We start from the raw sequence: 6,422 nt of genomic DNA on the forward strand, positions 1-6,422 counted from the left end.
AGTGATTTTTCACTTGCAAAAACACACTTATCGTCCCTCGGGATAACGAATTCTCATAACATTCCCCGGAATTGTAAAAACGAAATATACCCAGGTCACAATATAGGAACGTATGGGGACACATATAAGTGATCTCTCAAATGAAGAACAAAAACAACAGAAGAAGCCCAATATGGGAATCGAGATCAACTTGTTCTTTCATCATATTACTGAGTCAAAAAAAGAAACTTCACATTCCTTCTTCAGGGCACTATTAAAGAACAAGAGATGGTAAGATGGTTAAATTGTTATTATTTCATTACTGAGATCTGTGTGATGTACTCGATACACTGACAGTGCCATAATCAGTTCCATTAGGCTACACCGCCGTTCCAAAACATGGGTATACAGAATGTCAAGTCACAAGAATAAAAATGCGAAATTTCTCAGTTCAATATCGTGTATGGCTGCCCCGCGCATTCACCACTGCCAAACACCGTCTCCTTATCGACTGCCTGATGCTTGTGAACACGTGGTTGGGAATTCTGCGCCATTGCTCTTGCAAGGCAGCGCCAAGTTCCTGCAAAGTCTGAGGTTGGTTCCTAAGACCACGAAGCCTTCTCCCAAGTGCATCCCAAACGTGCTCTATTGGATTAAGGTCAGGGAGCTCGATGGCCAGTCCATGACATTGATTCCAGCGTTTTGAAGGAAATTTCGTGTCAAAATCGCGGTATGCGGCCGAGCATTATCATGCTGGAACTGTAGACCTGGGCCATGAGCCGCCATGAAAGGAAGAGTTCAGGGGTTAGCACCTGGTCGCGGTAAGCAGCAGCTGTGAGGTTTCCACGGATGACCAGAAGTCGGGAACGGTTGTTCCCACAGAAAGCACCCCATACCATGCAACTTCCGCCCCCGAATCTGTCGACTTCCTGTACACAACATTGGGCATACCGTTCACGACGTCGTCTCCAGACGCTATGCCTGCCGTCCGCGAATCTGAGGGTAAACCTGGATTCATCGCTAAAGACGACTCGATTCCAGTCTCTCTGGGTCCATCGGAGGTGACGTTGGGCCCACAGCAGACGTTGACGTTGATGAAACAGCGTCAATATTGGCCCACGATATGGACGTCGAGAATGGAGATTGGCAGCCCGCAACCGATTTGGAATGGTCTGTGAGGACAGTCGACCTCTAAACATCTCAGCCCTGGTTCGTGTAGCGGCAGGAATCTGTCACGTAGGTGACGTAGGACGATTTGACGGTCTTCTGCTCGTGACGTCACACGTGGACGACCCTACCTTGGGCGATCAGAAGTGGTGCCAGTTTGTTGTAGACGACCTCGCAAGTCATACACAGTACGACGGCTGCATCCCATTGCTCTTGCGACGTCAATAACTGATCTTCCCGCTTGCAACATGCCAACGGCACGTTCACGTTGCACATTTGACAATCGTGGCATTTCCAGTACCGTTAGGGGGCAGTGGGGTAGCCTAGTGGTTAAAGCGTCCGCTCGTCACGCCGAAGACCCGGGTTCGATTCCCCACATGGGCACAATGTGTTAAGCCCATTTCTGGTGTCCCCCGCCGTGATATTGCTGGAATATTGCTAAAAGCGGCGTAAAACTAAACTCAGTCAGTCAGTCAGTCAGTCAAGTACCGTTAGAACTGTGCTTTAAAAGTGTTTTTTTCAATTCTTGAGGCCAATGCAAACGCGTGCATATGAAGAAACTTCGATGCGAAGATCACGTGATCAACTGCACGTGCAAAACCTGATTTGGCACTAACGTCATTTGCACGACAAATGGATGGGTTTGAGTGGGTTTCGCATACGTTTTTCTAGAGTCGAAAGATAGGGATCCCATTTCGGATACATAGATGTATCATCAGAGAAAAATTATTCATTATTTTTCAAATTACATTTTGTGAAGTTTCTTTTTTGACTCAGTATATTTCATATTGCATATTTTAGCTCTTTCAAATGTAATAAATGGAATTCCTGAAACTGACTTTTGGCGAACCCACCCAATTCGATATGAATGTTTTACATACAAGATACAGTCGAGTTGTTCAGATGACCCTGCTCGTGGCTTTAGAATGGCATCTGTCGTTAAGTTAAAAGCGCAGTTGACAGCACCAATGTCATGTTTCAGTAATATGTTTTGTTACAGCAATTTGCACACAACGGGTGACACTGGTGCATGCAGATGCAACTCGAAATGTCTTCGTTTTTTCAACTTTTTATTTCACTTGTATTACTCTCAGAGGAGGCCTGCTTCGTCATTATGTCAATGCGATATCAATTACAATGATCATGTGCTCACCATTCAAGGAGTTAATACGTGAACTATATTTATGTTTTCTATTAGCACGGAATACTCTCACAGGTAGGATGATGATAAGTGAACATTTACTGCGTACAGCTGCGTACCTCGTCAGGCCAGGAACCTGGGTTCGAATCCTGGCACATCCTATTGTGTTTCTTGGTTTGTGAGTACCATACCGCCCTGCCGCCCCCGTAGTGTAGTGGTTAGAGCGTCCGCCCGGAGAGAGGAAGGTCGCGGGTTCGATCCCGGCCGCGTCATACCAAAAGACGTTAAAATATGGTACTTGTTGGTCCCTATCTGGCGCTCGGCATTAATGGGTACAACAAGAACTGGTCGGCACTATAAAACCAGCTTAAGTCTGGGCTAATACAAGCAGCCGCACATACACATACACACGCATGCACGTCCTCATATGAGCGAAATATTCTCAAGCACGACGTTAAACCCAACTTCACCTGACCTGACCTCACCATACCGTCCTGCTGCTGGCACTAAGGACGTACCCTTTCCTTGATCTACAGACCTTTGAAGGAAGGCACGTTGCTCCTTCAAGGATAATGTGAGATTGAGTGAAAGAGTAGGATATGGCACCTTGAACAATATTCTACCACATCAAGGCGTGTCCGCTTCTAGAGGACATTTAGTATCATGCACAGGGACGATTATTTAGAATGATGGCTCGAAGGACGTTTACGTAACTGCGTCATATGGTAAACATTTGCTGTCACAACAACTGATGAAGGGCTATTTGTTTAGAGGTCAGTCTAGGAGCCTAATGTAGTCTACTACTACTACTACTACCACCACCACCACTACCACCACTACTACTACTACTACTACTACTACTACTACTACTACTACTACCACCACCACCACCACTACCACTACTACTACTACTACTACTACTACTACTACTACTACCACTACTACTACTACTACTACTACTACTACTACCACTACTACTACTACTACTACTACTACTACTACTACCACTACTACTACCACCACCACCACTACTACTACCACTACCACTACTACTACTACCACTACTACTACCACTACTACTACCACCACCAATACTACTACTACTACCACCACTACTACTACTACCACTACTACTACTACTACTACTACTACTACTCCTACTGTTACTGTTACAGTTACTATTACCACTACTACTACTACTACTACCACTACTACTACCACTACTACTACTACCACCAATACTAAAACTACTACTACTACCACTACTACTACTACTTCCACTAACACTACTACTACCACTACTACTACCACCAATACTACCACTACTACCACACCACCACCACCACTACTACTACTACTACTACTACTGCTACTACCACTACTACTACTACTTCCACTAACACTACTACTACCACTACTACTACCACCACTACTACTGCTACTACCACTCTACTACTACTACTGTTACTGTTACTGCTACTACTTCCACTACTACTACCACTACAACTACTACCATTACTACTGTTACTACTACCACTACTATTACCACTACTACTACTACCACCACTACCACTACTACTACTACTCCTCCTTCTTCTACTACCACTACCACTGCTACTACTACCACTACTACTACCACTACTACTACTACTACTAATACACTACTACTACTACTGTTACTACTACCACTACTACTACTACCACCACCACCACCACTACTACTACTACTCCTCCTCTTACTACTCCACCACTACCACTGCTACTACTACCACTACTACTACCACTACTACTACTACTATTACTGCTACTACTACTACTACTACTACTACTACTGTTACTACTACCACTACTACTACTACCACCACCACTACTACTACTACTGTTACTACTACCACCACTACTACTACTACTACCACTACTACTACTACTACTGTTACTACTACCACTACTACTACTACCACCACTACTACTACTACCACTACTACTACCACCACTACTACTACTACTACCACTACTACTACTACTGCTACTACTACTACTACTACTGTTACTGTTACTACTACTACTACTACTACTGCACACATACTATACACACACGCACGCACGCAGTCATAACCTACTTGGCAACTTGGAAGACAGATTCCATTTAGAGGTGAGATGAGATGAAATTGGGTTTAACGGCGTGCTTGAGAATATTTCGCTCATATGAGGACGTGCATGCGTGTGTATGTGTATGTGCGGCTGCTTGTACTAGCCCAGACTTAAGCTGGTTTTATAGTGCTAGCCCACTGAGATACCATGCCGCAGTGAAGCATGAATACCCCACTCAGACACATTATACTGACTCCGAGCCGACCAGTTCTTGTTGTACCCATTAATGCCGAGCGCCAGGCAGGGACCAACAAGTACCATATTTTAACGTCTTTTGGTATGACGCGGTCGGGGATCAAACCCGCCACCTTCCGCTCTCCGGGCGGACGCTCTAACCACTATACTACGGAGGCGGTCTAATCCATTTTGAAATGTCATCAGTTTACACTTGGACAGGGTATATGAGTCTGACCTTCGGCGTTACTTTTAGTTATTTTCTTTTATGTTGTAGTGACATATTTCAAAATAAATATATTGATTGCTTTGCTGCGGCTGCTGCTGCTGCCTTTGGCCATAACAACTTGTCCGCCATTATAAAGGGTTTTTAGGAACATCAATTATTCAGAACGCAGAGATAAACATTTTGCTTTCATTCGGATTTGTTTCCAAGGGGCGTCTATAGACAAACACTACAATCTTCACACGTGGGTTTTCATTTCCTGAAGACCTATCGAACAGTGATACTCTCAAGCCGTGTTTCAAGAAGACTATGTTTTAATGCCAAAGGCAGCGTGCGCTAACATGATCTTTCAAGGTCTTTGCAACCGTTTTCATATTCATAAGTGAGTGAATGAGTGAGTATATCGCTTTTACCAATATTCCAGCAATGGCGGGGTACACCAGAAATGGGTTTCACACATTGTGCTTCTGTGGGGAATCGAAAGTGGGTCTTCAACGTGAGGAGCGGACGGTTGTATTATTAGGCTGCCCCGCTGTCCCCATATTCATGAGAGTGAGAGAGTGAGTATGGTTTTACGCCGCTTTTAGCAATATTCCAGCAGTATCACGGCGGGGGACACCAGAAAAGGTCTTCACACATATCATACGTATGTTTTAATAAATCACTATCACACAGTGATAATAGCAAGCGTTCGCAAAAAGGTGAGTGGTGACACCTGACACAAACACACGCAAATGCACGTAAATTGTTCACCGTTGGGCATAAAGTTTTGATCATTAGCACGTTGTGGCTCCAACTTTGTGGAACAGACTACCAACATATATTGAATCTGCGGACCGCCATGACTTGAAAACCCATCTCTTCAACCAATAACTCTGTTTATTTTATTCTTATTTGTAACCTTGTGAAGCACCACTGAGCAGCCACCGGTTGGAAATTAGGTGCTATATATAAGTGCATTATTATTTATTTATTTAGTGATGAATAATTAGCAAACTGTTATAACCCTAGCTACAATAGCTACCTACCTGCAAGCCTTTATACATATTGACATACGTATAGCAGAGATTCATGTAGTTATTGATTTACACTTTGGTAATACGAGTATACGTTGGTACAATAAACACAATCTTGTATTTAAAGTTGGGTGTTACGACAAACATTTCGTGACGGGACATATATTTACCTTATTCAAATCTATGTTTTCGATGCTGGTTGAATAAATAGAATTTGATGTTTTCCATGTGAGAAGACATCATGATGAACGTTAATAACTAAAAGAAGAGAGGCTGAACTAAATACCTCGTACCAGATAACCCTTTATCTACATTTGAATCAACATCTCAATACGATTGGCAAACACTCATCAATAGTTGACAATAGTGATAGGAGCTATATATGCATGCTTTACTCACTAAAGGAAATGTGTTCTCTCCAAAGAATTCATTATAAAGGGAGGATTGTATCCATATATCCCAGTGAGTATATCTGATTGTAAGTAGTTTACCTCCTCGCGCTAATACACACCCGCCACCTGCCTCCGGGGCGAGAAGCCAAAGAACGTATTGTGTACTTCATTTGCAT

The sequence above is a fragment of the Haliotis rubra genome, unplaced genomic scaffold (genome assembly GCF_003918875.1).
Source record: "Haliotis rubra isolate DU_JTF1 unplaced genomic scaffold, ASM391887v1 Scf41, whole genome shotgun sequence".
Classification (NCBI taxonomy): domain Eukaryota; kingdom Metazoa; phylum Mollusca; class Gastropoda; order Lepetellida; family Haliotidae; genus Haliotis; species Haliotis rubra.